At 49.2% G+C, this 18,748-nt stretch overlaps 1 long non-coding RNA gene across 1 annotated transcript in view; it reads left to right on the top strand.

Annotated features, from left to right (window-relative positions):
* The window catches only part of LOC144141444 (uncharacterized), an 87,314-nt gene that overhangs the window by 8,823 nt on the left and 59,743 nt on the right, over positions 1-18,748 (top strand). The window contains exon 2 of the long non-coding RNA XR_013316603.1: positions 17,539-17,672. This is a non-coding gene — a long non-coding RNA (uncharacterized LOC144141444). The remainder of the gene's footprint in view (positions 1-17,538; positions 17,673-18,748) is intronic.

Here is an 18,748-nt window from a genome sequence, read left to right on the forward strand (position 1 = left end):
CACGCCTAAAATAAACCTGTTGTGTTTCGAAATCGAGTTGCATAGACAGGGCTTTCTCACCAATATCGATTTGTCGGTTTAACATCCCAGCAATGCAGCTATGCAGACCTTGCTCCGTTTGCATTCGTTGCTATGGAATGTGAAGCATGAACGAAATTATTTCGTAGCGATAGTTGTACATGGTCATTGCTTTACGCGAATTTTCGCTTAAAATGGGAGATAAAAATTTCAGGTTGCTCTCCCTGTTAAAGTAGTCGCGCACGCGAAACATTCTTCCGGATATGTAAGCCAGGAGTAATAAAGCGTATACGATGGCGAAAAATTTCTCGAGGCTTTTATGTCTGCCAACCTGGCGTCAGTGCGCAACCATTAATTTTTCTGCTAACATTCTACACCGCCTGCACTCCGGCGTTGTGGGCATGCTCCTGGAACCACCACCACCTTCACAAGTTGCGCAATCGGTTGGTAGCGGCACGTTATCAGCAGTTTTGCGTTTAACTCGCTATAGGTAGAACACATGTCGCAAGCCCCGAGGAATAAGAGCAGTAATTAAAAAAGCATCGGCGTCCACAGCAGCCGTATAGGCGCGAAAACAATGCAAAGCAGCTGCCGCAGAAAGTGCCGCCGCCGCTGTTGCCACTCAAATTGCACTTCGTGTAGTAGCAGCGAATCTCTCCTTAATATACATCGACTTGCCCGCTTCGAACGCCGATGTGAGCCAATAATTCTTGTTCAGCTTGGAGGGCTTCCGGAGCGGTATTTTCGCCAGTCCCGTTCACATCAAAGCATCGCACATTACCGGATGCCGGTTTATGCGTCTGCCAGGGACCACATCGAGCCCTTCAAAGTTTTGATCGCTCTGCACAGGAGGATGACTGGTCGTGATGTCCGCGCTTTGCGCCTTGCTAGGACTCGCAGCAAGCCTCTAGATGAGCGCATTATTTCAAATCGTTGAGAATAAAGGGGGTACCACTGATGTAGACACCATCGTGCGTTCCCCAATGCCTGCACACGGTTCCAAAGCCTTTTCGACGCGTCTCTACCCCTCCCTCGTATTTGCGCTAGCCATCGCTCGCTGTTCCTCTTTATTTTCACTGCACTAATTGCTGCAGTGTCTCTTTCATTTGCTTATATTGCTCCCATTTTAGGTCCACCTCCTCGTGATGTTTCCCCATCCTCTTGGCCTGCCTGTGCTCTCTTGACGCCTGTTTACGCCTCTCTTTCGCCTCCTTGATTTTATTCCACCAGCTTTTGGGTGTTTTCTTTCCTCTCCATCGATTGGCCCCCTCTGCCTTGACTATTTTTTCCTGCATGGTCTTGATGAGCCTGTCATATTCCCACTCTTCTCCAGGATTTCTTTCTACGTCGGCCTCAATGCTTTTGACTATAACCGCTATTTGTTTGCTGTTTAACTTTGTGCACTGCCCAGGTCGACCCGTTTTTTCGTCCCCCCCCCCCCCCCCCAGTTTCTCAAAACTCAGGTTTATACACCATTTTCCTTGCTAGAGGTGGGCGCCGCCATTTGCTTTTTCAGACCAGACGCTAGCGCCGTCTATGAAGCGACCGCCGAAACCTCCGCGCTGGGCTGTTAAGTGCGCCGTTCTTTGCGTGCGTCTGCTCTGGGGCCCTGGAAAGAGGACTCCACCCAAGTTTCTCCCTTTAATCCCTTCCCCCACCTCAATAAAGTTTTACTGAACTGAACTGAACTGATCCGTGCATTACCGAGTGACCCGTAGTGGTTTGGCGTTAAGTTAGCGGTTGCAGTGCTTGCGTGTGTGTGTTCTGTCTTGTTTTCATCATCTGCGGACGGATTTTAGGTCCTAATTTGCTGCCAGAGCGGAAAATTTTGACCCCGGCTGTTGCGAGCAGCAGTAGCAGTGTGGTGGTGGTGCCGGTGGTGCTCCACAGTTCCGCGATGCAAACGTACCGGTATGGCAGCGACTGACATAGAAATCGATATCGGGGAGTAAATACGTGTTTTCAATGCCACCGCGCTTGTTATGCTCACCGATTAGTCATGTTTACGGAAGCGCGGACATCGAATGCGGAGCGCGCACAACATATCTGGGTCACGGTGATCCGTGCTCGCGATAGACTTTCGACGAGGCGATTTCTACGCTGTTGACATTGCAATGCAATATAATCTTTCTTAACTAGACTTATGACGGTTACTGACGAAACGAAATTACCCGGGCGGAAAAATAACACGACCGCAAAACCAGTCAAATTACTATTCGAAGGTTAAGCAAAAGGGTTGATGTTCGGGCGAGTTGATATTGGTTGATCATGATTGTGATCATAATTGACCTAACTCTGCGCAGCGCATGTGGCCTGTCGCTCGGAGCCCACATTTGTGAAACCGCTGCTTGCACCACAAATGCTTTACGCGACCAGCAGTAACTGTTTTGTAATTGTAATACTTTAGATTCCGTGGCAACGCAAAAGGATTAGAAGTTTTTCCTTTGACCGCGTTGTGAACAGCTTGAGCTATTTTCCAAATGCAGCGTTCACGCGTATCTCGAGCTGCGTTTCCACATTTGGCTGTCTGCTTATCCTGCTATCGACCAGCAGTGTGCGCTGGAGCAAGGTATCCTTTCATGTCGTTTGGCAGTGTAATGCGTTGGCCTGAAAAAAAGTAAACAAAACGCCGTGATTTTAAAGGTTAGATTAGATGAAAAGGCATTGTTTAATGCCAATCGGCTGTAATGACCAAACAATATATGGTATTTTAAATTGACTACAAGGAACCAGAAGTTATTGTAGTGTTGTATTGTATCGGCGCTCGTGAAAGATCCCCAAGTGGTCAAAATTAACCCGCAGCTCTCCACTACGGCGCGCCTCATCACCCATGAAGCGTCGGGGTGTTAAATACCATAATTAATGAATCAATCAATCAACCAGCCAATCAATGCTGTATTGTAAAGGATAAAGTTGCTTCTAACATTCCAGAGGGCTCCGTTCCCTGTCGCTGCTTTGCGTGTGATAAATGGATTTTGCTCCGTCTGCTTGCCGTCCAAGTGCACCCAACAAACCCTGGAGTTGGTCGTTGGTACAAAGTCGTTGCGATTTATCAACGGAATCCACCGATATCTCAACTCGGTGTGCGTTGGGAAGCGATGCCGCAAAAACACGCCGCAACCGCACTGCATTTTCTCCAGGCAGTGTCGTGCACATGTATGCGTGCCGTCAGCGACTGTTTCTCGCTTTCTCTGGTTGTTCAATAACCCACCACCACGCAGTACTGACCAAGCGACGTTTGCGCCTTGAACGGCATCGCAGCATTGGCTAAAACAGTTGAAAGTTCCGCAAAAACTAAGAACTCGGTGCGAAATTCTCCTGAACTACGCAGCGGAGCACACCGCGCCGAGCGATGTTAGCAGCCCAGCGCGCTCAGGCAACGCTGGTCGGCCGCCGAGAGAACTGGTTTGAGAGTATTTTCCTCCTTTCCCGGCTGCTTATGGAAAATGGTGTATACGGCTGTAGTCACTTCCCAGACTGTGGCACCCTTCCTCATCTATGCTCATTCCATCCAACCATTAATAAAGTCCCTCTGAAATGAGGCAGTAGTCAATACTCGACTATTCCTATCACACTCCCACGTGATATGACCCTCGCATTTTTGTTCCCTATTTTCTATAATCAGCTTTTGGTACTCACACATATCTACCAGCAGATTTACGTTGAATTCTGTGTACCCGTCTAGATCTTCAATGTGGGCGTTCATGTCCCCTACCAATAATACCTCCACGGAACGTTTCAAATCCTCCATGTCTTTTTTTAGACACGCCACCAGTTTTTCGTTTTGTTCTTTGCTATCCTTACCCGTCCACAGGTACGACAACCCTAAAGCCATCTCCTTACCCTCCACTAGCCCTTTCATCCACGTATGTTCTTTACAGTCTTCTTTCACTCTCTTTCAATTAGCCTCCTGCCGTATAAGCATACCTACTCCTCCGCCTTCTCTCAATCCAGACGTCCTGTTACAACGTTCCCATACATACTTTCCGTTTGCCGGAGGTTCTTCCAATTTCCGTTGGTGCGTCTCGGTCACAGCGTATACCTGGATATCTTCCTCTTCTAGCTGCTTACTAATCTCCATGCACTTCTCTCTTTTCCTGCCACCCTGCATGTTTATGTATGCGATCTTTAGTTTCCCCCCTCTCTTCTTAACACGCCGTCGTCGTCCCTTTCGTTTGCCTGCACCAATCTGCACCGACCCCGCTATCTGCCTTTTCTCCTTGCATTTGTCTACGCCATCTTCGCAAAGGCCTGTGGCCCCTTAAAAAGCCACAGTTCGCGCCGCGTGTCGTCTTCCGATGGCTGCTCCCACCTGCCCGCTGAAATGAACTCCGTCCCGCTGGAACGTGCTTTTCCGGCCAACCCATCGGGACATCCCTGTTGATGTCTACGACAGCAAAACTCAGCTCCTTGCTCAGCTCCCGTATGTCTCGGTTCACCACTACGACTTCCCTTTCCACATGCACCCCTCTCCCAATTATCTCGGGTACTGTGCTCACGACGACCTGCACATGTGGGCACAGCGCCCGAAGATCCTTCGCCCCCTTTTCTAGTCGCTTGCGCACTTCTGCGCCCCTTCTCTGCAGAACGTCATTGGTTCCACCTGCGATAATCGCTACGTTCTGCCCCTGCATGTTTTCTTGCAGATTTTATCCTTTGCCTCTTCGAACACTACCCTGACCGTCTGCCCCGGAAACACGCCAACATGCACTCTCTCGTCCTCTCTCACCCGTCCTCTTATCTCCATCTCTGAGTACCGCATGTTGGAGTCCCCCCCACGATCACCATGCGCCTTTCTTACTTTTCCTGGCTGCCCCCCGGCGTGGTCACCTGCTCTCACACAGGTTGAGTCAGCGCCAGTCCTGGATCGTTTTCCGGCGTGGCGTATTTGTCTTCCTGCGTTCCCTTCTCGGGGTCAAGCACTGTCGACACACCTGCTTCGTGACCTACGTCATTCTTTCTTGGGATGTCAACCTTCTTCGCCAGTTTGACCTCCATTTGCGCCAACCTCGCTTCGAGTGCCTTCTGGTTTTGTTCATCTTTCAGCTCCTCCTGTAGCTCGCCTACCTGAACCCTGAGCTGCTCCTTTTCTTTCTCGAGCCGGTCGAGGCGCAACGCTAGCACACACCCTGCAACTGAAGTCCTGCCCTTTCGCGTCCTCGATCAACTCGAACCTTGTCTCTTCGAGCGGGTATTCGTGTTCGCATCCCGTGCACACTACACCCGGCTTCTTCTTCGGAGGCATGGTACTGCCCGTCCAAGGCGCGCTCAACTCTGACTTACTTCACTGCCACGTTCTCGCGCGCTCCCCTCCAAACTAAAAGTAAAACGCAAAGTGCGAGTCTTTCCTACAGCATCAATTCTTTTTTCACGAATTACTAACTATTATCACTAACTATCACGCTTTCAAACCGCCACGAGCAACAACCGCGCGACAGATCTGATTTGGTCACTTCCCTACGCTAACAGCTACCGCTCCTTTCCACTAACCCTATTGACTAAAAAGACATCTCTCTCTAAAACATGGTCATTCTAAAAATGGAATATTAAATTTCAAACACATCTGTTTTCGTCGTCGATTCCTCCGCCGCGCTCTGTACGTCCACACACCTCTACAGCCCGACAACTCCATTACTATAATAGCGCCATCCAGCGGCAGCCAGAAAAGACGTCGCGCACGCTAGATCTTTTAACCACTTTCGGTGCCATTTCCGCGGTATAACCAGTGGCCGCGGAACCATCTGCACGTTCTCGCTATTTTCTCACCTAAATTGGTGGTATATTATGTGGTATATTCCTGTTCTAGGTATAAAAGTGGTATATTCATGTTCTAGGTGAGCCAATCTGTTGATCTAGGGAAACTTGTATTTTGATTTCAGTGTCCATTTAATGCCCGTCGCACCCTATGCTTACCTCGCTTTTAGTTCCAGCGAGACCGTTCCTCTGGTCACGTTTGATAACGAGCATTGATTGGTATTGGCTGTCTGTCCACCATTTGTTTATATACCTGTATCGGCATTTTCTTACCATCACTTACATTCCATATTCTTTCGAACCTACACTGCCATGCACGCCGTTCACATTCCACTTTAGGCTGGAACACCTAGTGACGGGTTTGTGGAATGCCTGAGCCAAAGAGCAGCCGGGCAGCCCAGAGTCACCTAATTATGATTAGAGGCCTAAGGAACATACAAGTCTATCGTCCCAGTAGTGTCAGGCGAATTCCTTCGTTCTAGCTCAAGAAGCCGATCAGTAGAATGAGGCATGGAGGGCTCACTTTATGTTTCCAAAAATGTAGGCGAGGACAAGAAGTCGTTTTCTACAACGCCAATAGTCCGTTCGCTGGGCGATCAGTAAATGATAAATCTACGCCTAACTTCCTTGGTTATAAATTCCTCCATGGGTCGCAGATTCAAAAATAAACACTGGTAACAGCCGGTAGTGGCCGGTTTACAATGATGATAGCGGATATTCTTGCATTTCATGCTTTTGATAAGGTGTCGAAGAGCTTCACAAAGGAGATAACAAATCATGTTCACCCCAGGTGGTCGGGTGGCCTTGATAGTTGAAATCCTCCAGCGGCACCACGATTGACGTTATGCCGAAATGGCTTCAGCGAACAAAAGACGCGCGGACCAAATACAGCACGCACGACCCTTTTATTACATGCGTAAATATTTTGCTACAACACCAGCAGACACAATACACCGCCAGCATTAGCCTGGTTAACATTCTGGTCTTTTTTGACCTTGTGTGTCTTTCACTGCTTCTCTTGACGATGAATCAACCACTGGTTTGTCTTGCTTGGCTTGGACGTTTCGTGTATCAGTGCACCACCTATGTCTATGCCTAACAGTGACATATGCCGTCAGTGAGTCATAGAAAGCCTCGCCTTGAAGAATTAAACCGTTCCGCTCAATTAGAGGGCTGTAGGAAGTGCAGAGCAGTTATTCGCCATAATTTGGCTGTGGCGCCGTGATTCGCCCAGTGCTACAACCCCTCACGCTGTGTCATCCGCACCTCAATCCTCTTTTGGAGAATTGAACGGAAGTTTGTCCAATGCAATTCAAATTTCCTTCGCAGTGCTTGCACGCCCCCTTCTTGCACCAGCGTGAGCTGGCGTTCTGTTCTTTTTGAGCCTGATTTCATCTCGTTCGTACCGGAGCATACTGCGCAGTTTGGAACGAGTCATTTTTGGCGACCACATTTTTCGCTTGCTATCGTAAAAACCAACCCAACGGGCGTTCTTAACTAAATGGACGCTAGGGCTGTCGGTTATTTACACAGGTTCTGCCAAACAACGGGGAGATGTAAGACAAGCGCCAGCGGTTCAGGAGATTCAAATGGTAACGTCTGTATAAATCACTTTTTTTCGAAGCCTGCGTAGGTGGCTGTTAAGCCGCCACGCCATGATGTGCTGTTTGGGTCCATTACATCTTACGCTGTGTGATTGCGGCGGTGGCTAGACAGAGTGACAGTGAACGAGCTACGACAATAATGTGGCACCCTAAAGTGCTCTGCACTTAAGATGTCCCACCCCGCTTTTGCTGTCGTAGTACTGAAGAATGGAAGACACCGGATGAGAGGTCGATCTGCTTTAAATTCCGTCGTTCCGCTCACGTTGCTCGCTAGTTTCAGAGCCGTGGATATCCGTAACGGCAGAATGAATCTACAGTCACACTAACGAATTTCCACAACGCTTTGCTCCTCGACATACACCGCAGAGTAATGACCCGACCGATTCTTCGGACAGTTCTGGTAGCTCGTCCTCGCCAGAGCCTCGCGAGGCCCTCTCGCCCCGCTGCTTTTCGCAGTCTGCGCGTGTCGTACCAGGAAAACTAAACCACACAGCTCCCGGAGGGGACTCTACATTTGCAAGGTGAAAGCCATACTGGCCTGTTCCATAGAGTTTACAGTGAGTTGTGCAGCGCCTGCCAATTTGACCTTGAAGTAATATGACGTGATTCACCACGATGCACCCACCGCCGCCTTTCACGTGTGGCCCCGTGGCTAACCGCGTTATTAATAGACCACTTGGAAGCAAGACAACGCCGTTCTCTCTTCGGCCTCGCAGCTTCTTGGCAGACATTTTGTCATGGACGGAGAGAGTGAGGGCGCTGGTGCATCTCTGCCGACTTGAGGTTGCACACTTTTTCTTGCACAACCGGACCCATCCGTGTTTAGCCGCAATCATTTTTATTTGACCTAAAAATCCTGTACGAACGCTGCTCGCCGAAAAGAATTTTTTGCATGTACTAGCCGATGGTGGCGTTTTCAAACGCTGACAGTGAGCGGAGCCCAGGAATGCATGATGAGCGGGAACTTTGCGTTTGCCTCCGAAAGGTTTTGACCCTGCCACAATATGTGTGTGTGTGTGGGGGGTGGCGGGGGGGGGGGGGGGGTTGCAGGTTGGAAAATCTCTGCCGTTCCTGGTATGCGTACGCCCGGGCCACTGTCGCCGGCCACCATACAAAAGTTTTGTTAACCGTTCTGGACCACTGCGCTGACGATTTCATTCTTTGAAAAGCAGCACCAAGTACATTTCCTCCATAAATCATCTCTCTGGGTAATGAGAGATCGCCGTGGATGACATGGATAGCGGAAAAACCGCATTTATTCTACCCGGTGGATTGTGCCAGTTCACGCGAACTTTCTTCGGTCTGTGCATTGCTCCAGCTGCTTCCAAGCGCATGTTGAACTGACTGATGTGCGGTTTAACGCGTAGACGCAACGCAGACGATGAGGCGCGCCGTAGTGGAGGGGATTTTGACCACCTGGCGGTGTTTATTGTGCTCCGAAATCTCGTACACACGTGCGTTTTTGCTTTTCACCTCCATCAAAAAAGCGGCCGTCGCGGCCGTCGCGGCCAGCACAAAGCCTTGGCCACTGAGCCACCGTAGCGGGTGCATGATAGACTCGGTGCTTCATGGGTTCAAGGGGTCGACATACCAATGATATTTCGGATACTTGAATATGCCTTCATCGTATGAAACCCAAACAAACAATGCCATGCTAAGTGTATTGAAGCCATTCAAAAGAAAGCTGCCAAATTCATCTGCCACCGACACTACTACAACTTTTCCCCACGCTCCCTAATTTTATCTGTGGAAGTAACGATAACTTTCGGAGTTCCCCCACAACGAAAACAATAATTTTTCACAGCGTAATTCACTCAACGTACCTCCTGCCCTGTAACATATCATCTCTCATCATCTAATAACATTTGCTAAGCCGTCATCAACTCGGAGAAAACATTACCTGAACGCTTTCCTTTATCACCCATGCACTAACAACTTTACATTTAAGTTTTTTCGCAGCACAATAGGGCTGCGGAATTCTCGGAAGGGCAAGTGCGTTCCCTCCCATTGGATAAAGTGGCAGCACTCAAAAAGAACTGACCAATTCCTGTTTTCTTAGTTCGATGTAAAATTTCTAGGCCATTATTGACATACATATTAACTGAATAGTATTTATTGTGCTTACATATGCAACAAAAGTAACTCTTAAAGCGAGGTTTCAAGGGGTGATTTCAAGAGGTGAAAGTACATTTACACATAAGGTGGAGGGCAAAAGGCTACAGCCTGACGAGGCCCTTCCTCCCAAAGTAGCTTGCACCGAAGTCGGGAGCAGCACGCATCACAACATCAAATGAAAAGAAAAAAATAGATACAATATATCTAAACTCGGGCGTGACGCCCGTCAGTCCACGCGTCTCGTAGACACGAAGTAACTCGTCCAGTTTCGCGCGGATGCCCCGTAGGTATCAACATAATGTGCGTACCTTGCAACAACTAATACCAAAACTGGCCGCTATTCCGACTTTTGCATTGGGCCTAGTTTTATTCTCGTGTCCTAATTAGTCATTTCAGAGTGTTCTTGTAAACGTTACAGAATTCTGGCCTGCTACCAGTACCCCAAGGTTCAGTCGTGGGCCACCTCTTATATTTAATTTAGATCAATGACCTCTCTGAATGCGTGTAATTAAACATACACCTCTTTGCTGATGATTGTATGATATCTCAAGAAATTAACGACTCAAGTGGAGTTAGTATTTTACAGAACGACCTTAAAGCTATTTCAAACTGGTGTAGTCTTTGGCTAACGAAACTTGCTATTAATAAGTGTCAAGTATTATGCGTCTGCCGAACGTTGCCCACTTCCGTCTCGTACCATATTGTTACGGGGCATTAATTAGATTCCCCACAAATAGGACGGTATTCATGTACTGTGCTAGCGGGCATCATCATCAAGAAGAGAGATGAAGAGGACGCTGACGGTGAAGCGCGTTCGCTCCCTGGCTTGGGCGGTGCTCTCGTCCATCGTGGTTTCTTATAACTAGCCTCTTAATGTGCATCGTAAATACACCACTGTAAACACAGCTTTACCCTGTATCATTTGGTGGAGAGTGCTGCATCGGCCCCGTCCTGCTCTACCTCACCCCTTCCTTGGCACGAGTGAGCCGTGGACACGGCTGACTCGGAGGTGCTGATCACGGAACTCCGAAGCGGGTGTCATCTCCGAGGCCCCACAATGGCACCGCCTACTGAAGCAACGAGCGCCGCTACGCCACTGGTCATCGTGAGCCAGCCTCGAGATCCTGGTTTCTTCTACGGTACCGGTGATGTCGACGTGGAGGACTGGATCAGCCGCTACGAGCGTGCGAGTGCCCACAACCGCTGGAATCCCACTATTATGCTGGCGAACCTCGGGTTCCACCTGAGAGGTTCGGCGGAGACATGGCATGACACCAACGCAGCCAGACTTACTAGCTGGGATAGCTGCAAGGCGGAGATGATTGCAATTTTCGGCAAGCCTGCTGGGCGCCAGCTCGAGGCGAAAAAGGAGCTTGCGTCGCGAGCGCAGACGTCGACTGAGCCGTACGTCAGCTACATCCTAGACGTACTGGCCCTTTGCCACAAAGTTGATGCTGAGAAGCCCGAGCAAGATAAAATCGACCACATTTTGAAAGGCATAGCTGACGATGCCTTTAATCTGCTCATGTGCAAGGACTGCTCTACCGTAAACTCAATTCTGAGTGAGTGCAAGCGTTTCGAGCAGGCCAAAAGCCGTCGAGTTACACAACAATTCAATCGCCTTCCAAATACTGCCGCCACTTCTTCGTGTCAGGGACCGTTTGCTCCTTCCGGTCAACCAACCTCGCAGACAACTGCGGACGCAGTGACACGCATTGTCCGCCGCGAGATCGAGGCGATGACACCGGTCACCGGCCACCACTCGGCGTCTGATGGCAATCTTCCGGCGATCTCGGTGATACAAGCGGTTGTGCGCGACAAAATTGCGAGCATGGGCCTGCACCCAGTATGCCACGTGAGCTACTCAGCCCATCATCAAATTCCCTTTAAGTCGCGTTCATGCAGTCACAATGATCACGTCCCCTGCCCTCCGAATTTCCGTGCGCAACGTCGGCCCTCGTCTTACAGAAACCCGGCGGAGTGGAGGACGCCCGATGACAGGCCTATATGTTTCAATTGCAGGCGTGTCGGCCACGTTGCACGGTATTGCCGCAGTCGCTGGTTCCCTTCCGCTCAAACCTCCTGGAACGACGATACCATTGACCATGCGCCGCGTCGTTTTGCACCTTCCTACCAGCAGCGCACTACCGACAACCCCGCCGCATCCACTCTGCGATTTGGCCGCTCCGCTTCTCCCCAGCGCCGACAGTCTCGCTCCCCGCAGCCCCGCCGCTCTACTTCGCCGAACGACTACGTACGTCTCACATCGGAAAACTAGTGGATGCAGCTCCCGGAGGTGATGCTGCATTCCCGACGTCGACCGAAAATCCTCTTTTGACGCTACCTACCAGAGACAATTTACTTGACGTGAATGTTGACGGCGTGCCTGTCCGTGCTCTAATTGATACCGGGGCGCATATATCGGTAATGAGTGCAAATCTCCGTCGCCGCCTACGTAAAGTTATGACGCCTGCTCTGTCGTATGTTCAAGTTGCTGACGGTGGTACGCCGGCCATCGCTGGCATGTGCACCTCTCGTGTTAGTATCGCCGGCCACAACACCACTGCAGTTTTCTTTGTTTTGGACAAATGCCCTCACGACATTATCCTTGGCCGCGATTTCCTGTGTGAACATGCCGCGCTCATCGATTGTTCAGCGGGACTTCTACATCTGGAGTTACCGGCTTTTGATAGCGACGCACCCCCGCTGCGCTTATGCTCCTGCGAATACTTTCGCCTGCCGAGTCAAGCAGCGACCTATGTTCCTTTCGCTACTTCCACGCCGGTTCCTGATGGAGACTACCTTGCCGCTCCCATCGTAGACGTTCCCCTGGCGCGTGGTGTTGCCCTTCCACACACTGTTGTTGCCATCAAGCACAACAGCGTTAACTTGCCTCTAATCAACTTTGGATTGCCCACTCAAGTCCTTCCCGAAGGACTCACCATCGCCACCATTGCTCCTTTCTGTGCACCGGACGTTTCTGCTTTTGCTTTGAACCATCCGTCAATTCCCCACGAAGTCTCCGATCCGCTCCTTACCACTCCAGATAAATTTGCACCAATGATCAGCCCAAAGCTATCACGCGCATAAACCAACTGCGCCGTCTTCTGACATCCTTTGCCGACGTCTTTGACTTAAGTGACAAAGTTTTAGGGCAAAGTTCTACGGTCAGCCATCGGATCGATACAGGTGATGCGCTACCCATTCATCGGCGTCCGTACCGTGTGTCCCATAGTAAACGAGGCATCATCCAGAAAGAGGTTGACAAAATGCTCGCCAAGGACATTATCGAACCTTCCTGCAGTCCCTGGCCTTCCCCGGTAGTTTTGGTAAAGAAGAAAGATGGCACTTGGCGATTCTGTGTAGACTACCGCCACCTGAACAAAGTAACCAAGAAGGACGTCTACCCTCTTCCCAGAATCGACGACGCCTTAGATTGTCTACACGGTGCCAAATACTTTTCGTCCATTGACCTACGCTCAGGTTACTGGCAGATTGCAGTCGACGAGATGGACCGAGAAAAGACCGCCTTTGTCACCCCAGACGGGTTATATCAGTTCAAGGTTATGCCTTTCGGTCTCTGCAACGCGCCAGCTACCTTCGAACGCATGATGGACTCTCTCCTGCGGGGATTCAAATGGTCCACATGCCTGTGCTACCTCGATGACGTCATTATTTTTTCTCCATCGTTCGAGGCTCATCTCCATCACCTGTCCGAAATACTTGCTATTTTGCGTCAAGCGAACCTACAACTCAACCCCGCGAAATGCCGATTCGCCAGGCGCGAACTAACTATCTTGGGCCACCTTATCGACGCAAATGGAGTGCAGCCTGACCCCGACAAAATAAAGGCGGTTAGAGATTTTCCGGTGCCCCGGTCATCGAAAGACGTTCGAAGTTTTGTAGGCCTGTGCTCCTATTTCCGTCGCTTCATCCGAGGCTTCGCTGATATCGCCCGCCCTCTCACCGACCTTCTCAAAAAGGATTCCGTCTTTTCGTGGGGAAGTGAGCAAGCTCAGGCTTTCAAGACCCTGATCTCACTCTTAACAACTTCGCCCATTTTAGCTCACTTCGATGTTGCCGCTCCCACGGAAGTACGGACTCACGCTAGTGGTCACGGCATTGGAGCCGTCTTAGCTCAACGCCAAACGGGCCACGACTGCGTTATTGCCTACGCCAGCCGCCTGCTGACACCAGCTGAACGAAATTATTCTATTACTGAACGGGAATGCCTTGCCCTAGTGTGGGCTGTCGCCAAATTTCGCCCATACCTCTACGGTCGACAATTTTCCGTCGTGACAGATCACCACGCGCTATGCTGGCTTGCGTCCCTCAAAGACCCGACCGGACGCGTCGGGCGCTGGGCTCTGCGGCTGCAGGAGTACTCGTATTCTGTAGTCTATAAATCCGGCCGCCTCCATCAAGACGCTGACTGTCTATCGCGGTACCCAGTCGAGCCTCCCGATCCTACAAGTTGCGACTCACTCGCCACCTCGGTCTTGTCTATTTCCTCCTTTCAACAGCTTGCTGCTGAGCAGCGCCGTGACGTCTCCTTGAGCAGGATCATAAACCGCTTAACCGCTGCCCCCTCCGACCCTTCACTGCGGTTGTTCCGAATGAAGGATGGCGTCCTCTATCGCCGCAATGTCCGCCCGGAGGGTCCTGATCTGCTTTCTGTAGTACCTGAGCACCTTCGTACAGATGTACTACGGCAGCTCCACGACCTTCCAACAGCTGGCCATCAAGGGGTTTCCCGGACCTATGACCGCGTGCGACGCCGTTTCTTCTGGCCGGGGCTCTACCGCTCGGTTCGCCGTTACGTCGGCGCCTGTGACATGTGCCAACGCAGAAAAGTGCCTACCACGCTACCCGCCGGTCTTCTTCAGCCGCTCGATATACCTATTGAGCCATTCTTCCGAGTTGGTTTCGATCTCCTCGGTCCGTTTCCCCGGTCTGCGAACGGCAACAAGTGGATTGCCATGGCCACCGATTATGCGACACGATACGCAATCACGCGGGCTCTTCCGACCAGCTGCGCAACTGATGTAGCCGATTTCCTCCTGCACGACCTCATCTTATACCACGGTGCTCCTCGGCAGCTCCTGACAGACCGCGGACGATACTTCCTTTCCCGAGTAGTAGACGACATCATCCGCTCGTGCGCAACCGTTCACAAGGTTACTACCGCCTACCACCCTCAAACCAACGGCCTCACAGAGCGCCTTAACCGGACTTTAACAGATATGCTGTCAATGTACGTTTCTGACGACCATGGTGATTGGGACATTGCCTTGCCTTACATAACGTTTGCCTACAATTCGTCGCGCTTTGATACTGGCGGATTCTCTCCCTTCTACCTACTATTCGGCCGAGAGCCGACGTTACCACGGGACACTCTATTTCAACACCCTCTGCCACCTTCCGCATATGCACAAGACGCCATCGCCCGCGCTGACTTTGCCCGCAACATTGCTCGCGTCAGGCTCGCTTCGTCCCAGCGCTCTCAAAAGGATCGCTATGACTGCCGCCACAGCACCCGCCACTTTGCACCTGGATCCCTGGTGCTGCTCTGGTGTCCTGCACGCCGTGTAGGGCGTTCGGAAAAGCTTCTAGCCAGGTACTACGGCCCCCACCGTGTCGTACGCCAAGTGACGGAGGTCAATTACGAAATCACCCCGCTGGTTCCGTCAGACTCATCCCGCTCTCCACAAACAGACGTCGTCCACGTCACGCGTCTTAAGCCATACCGCTCGCAACCTACAGCTTTACCCTTACAAGCACCGAGACGGCGCTCCTACCACCGGGGGGGGGGGTTGTGTTACGGGGCATTAATTAGATTCCCCACAAATAGGACGGTATTCTTGTACTGTGCTAGCAGGCATCATCATCAAGAAGAGAGATGAAGAGGACGCTGACGGTGAAGCGCGTTCGCTCCCTGGCTTGCGCGGTGCTCTCGTCCATCGTGGTTTCTTATAACTAGCCTCTGAATGTGCATCGTAAATACACCACTGTAAACACAGCTTTACCCTGTATCAATATCATTAATGTTTTGCCCGACTGTGTTTCATGCTGCCGCTACTTAGGTGGGCACGTTACTTCTTGCCTGATTTGGTCCGCTCACATAAGCAACATTATTAACAATGCAAACCCTATGTTAGGCTATCTTCGACGCATTTTGTTCGGCTTTACCAAACTCCCTAAAACTACTGTCGTATAAGAAATTGGTTCGAAGTAAATCAGAATATGCTACCTCAGTTTGGGACCCCAGCACAATTTAGCTAATTAAATTCCTCGAGTTTGTCCAAAAGTAACTCTGCCCGGTTTATCCTACACAAGCACCATCGAGCAGCAAGCGTTACAGCTATTAAAAACTCTTTGTGACTGACTTACCTTTCTTCTCGCCGTAAGTTTTTTCGCCTGTACCTTTTTCATCAAATCTTCCATAACAGCCCACAACTCCGAGCTAATGTTTTTCTTTCACCGTCCTGCGTGTCATCTCGTATCGATTATGCGCAAAAAGTTGGAATATCGGCATGCCAAACTAGAACCTGTTTTGAGACTTTAGTCCATCGCACCAGCAAGGAATGGAACCAGCTTCCTGTCGCGACTGCTACAATTACTGATTATCAGCTCTTTCGCGCTGCACCAGCGAATATTGCAAACTGAGATTAATATATATTTACACCATAGCCTTTTTATTCTGCTTTTGTGTCCTAACTTTGCTATCAGCTAAAATTGCCTATTCAGAAAACGTTGAATCCTGTACTCCCCTTTACTGACTTTCCCAATCCTTGTTAGTAAAAACCACTCCCCTCTTCAATGTCTCTGGTCCTGAGGGCACAATAAATAAATAAATAAATAAATAAATAAATAAATAAATAAATAAATAAATACAAATAAAAAGTCAATACATAGCGGTGTACAGAAGATGTAGTATAGAAAAAAGGCAGCAATCTTGGTTTAATTAAAACGATACTGAAATCAATTGTATTCTAATTAGCCTCTGAGAGGAATTTTACATATCAATGAGTTTTATATACTTCTTTATGATCACATAGTTCACAGTGAAGTTGTAAATACTGAGGGTAAATATTGTGAATACTGTAGTTGTAAATACTGTAACACAAGGATATCAACGGGAAAGTTACGGGCCATACTATGCTTGTTTGGTTGCTCGAAATAAACATGGTGCTTGCATGATTTAATAGTATAATTATGTACAAATTATGCTCCATGGCAAACTACAAACAAAGGACGTTTGTTTTGTGCGTCCACGGCACTATATACCCCGATGCCTCGATGGCGCTAAAACACTCCACAGCTTCCCGGCCGTCCTGTTTCAGAAAGTGGAAAGGCTGGTGAAATGTTTTGGATCCGTACGTATGCAGAGTTAGAATCCTGCCTACTTTGCATGCACATATAAATCCACATGCCCAAATAAAAAGCAGTCTTCATGAGGGCTACTGGTTGTAGAAAAAGCACACATTTTCAAACGGTAATCTTTACACAACACGATTTTATAAGGTATCGTTTCAAGTTGTCACGGCTACTTGACGAAATAGGAAAACCATTGATTGATTGATTGATTGTAGGGCTTAACGCGCCGACGCAACGCAGCCGATGAGGCGCACCGTAGTGGAGGGCTCCGGATTAATTTTGACCACCTGGGGATCTTTATCGTGCGCCGAAATCTCGTACACACGGGCGTTTTTGCTTTTCGCCTCCATCAGAAAAGCGGCCGCCGCGGCCGGGAATCGAACCCGCGACCTAAAACCATTGAGCTATCCACACTGCTAACATATCACTGTGAGCATAATTTGGTAGCTCGTTCCGTAAATTTCAATGCGTATGAGAAGGAATCAAAGACGTACAACGTTGAACGAGAGGGTAATGCAATTGCGCTGTTCTGCTCTTATGCAGATACAGCTGAGTTATCGTAGACTTCCTGGTCGTTTTCGGAACACTAGCAATGCCGAGGAGCTTTTTCTACACCGTTGTTTGTACAACAAAAAAGTAGTATTGTGAAACTTCGCAATTAATTTTTCAGTTTGTATCCGTTCCTGCATGGTTTCGAGTACTACTCACAACTGAGGTGCCCTTTCCCGGAATATGCCTGCGCTGGAGAACTCACCACTACACGCCACAATGGTTTCTCATTGATCGAATATTAGGAAATGGCACGTAAGTGACACACATTGTTCGTGCTTAAAAAATAACCTTCTTTCCTAAATTGTACCCTTCTATACTGTTCTGATTGATTCAACCCTGCATAGGTGCAGCACAACATTGAGTTAGGAAGAAAAATTCTTTTCATAAAAATCGATACATAACGAGTTGTTCATCACACCGGATATGTGATATTAAACGCAAGCGAATACCAGGCAGAAGATAATGCACACTGTGAGCCTTTTATTGTTATAGGTGAAAGGATATATGCACGTTAGGGCGTTTGGCTTAAAGGGATTTTTTTTATCATTTATCCGGTCGATATTGCAGTATTTATTTTTTAAATCCGGAAAGAAGAAATTATGCGTGACATTTATGGCAGCCGCAACAATTACACCAGTGAGGCGAAATGCCGCGTATTCATTTTGCGACGTTAATGGACGATGTGTTCTAAGTTTAGGCAAACGCACTTGCGGGACCGTGAATATTTTTTTCTAGAAAAAAGTTTAGTACTATTGGCAACAAGCATAGGCGTCGGAATTTCGTTGTGGTTTATTTCTGGAAAGTTGTTGAAGCCAGTTTCGGTTTTTATCACAGCACGTCCATGGCTTATGACGTTATCCGCCATGTCTTGGTATTTTAATGTTGTGATTCAGAAATGGGCTGGACAAACGCCCTAGCAAATATTTTAGCTAGCACATATCGTTCTAAGCAGTAATGAAGGACGATCCGAGGCATACGCACTGTTAAACGCCCGCTGCGCCACGGGGGGTGCTCAACAGGAAGGCGTTTCTCTCGCTCCTTCAGAGTTCACCTGTCTCCTGTCTGTAGTACCCATTAGGAAATAAGAGGCCCGAGGACGCAAGGCAGACATTTCGCGAAAAAACAAAACGATCCGCACCCAGGACTTGATCCCGCACTGTGTGGCAAGACTCACGTAGTGCTCCATACCACTGCGCTACGCCCAATTTTTTTTATTGGCTGACTTTGACAACCTACAAGGGCTTAGGTTCGGGCTAAATGGTATTCTATAACTCATAGCTTCAGTGCAAGACAGAAAACACAATTGCAAAGAAAACAAGGGCAAGCGG

The sequence above is a fragment of the Haemaphysalis longicornis genome, unplaced genomic scaffold (assembly GCF_048455015.1).
Source record: "Haemaphysalis longicornis isolate Haplotype H1 unplaced genomic scaffold, Haemaphysalis longicornis Haplotype H1 scaffold_6, whole genome shotgun sequence".
NCBI lineage: Eukaryota > Metazoa > Arthropoda > Arachnida > Ixodida > Ixodidae > Haemaphysalis > Haemaphysalis longicornis.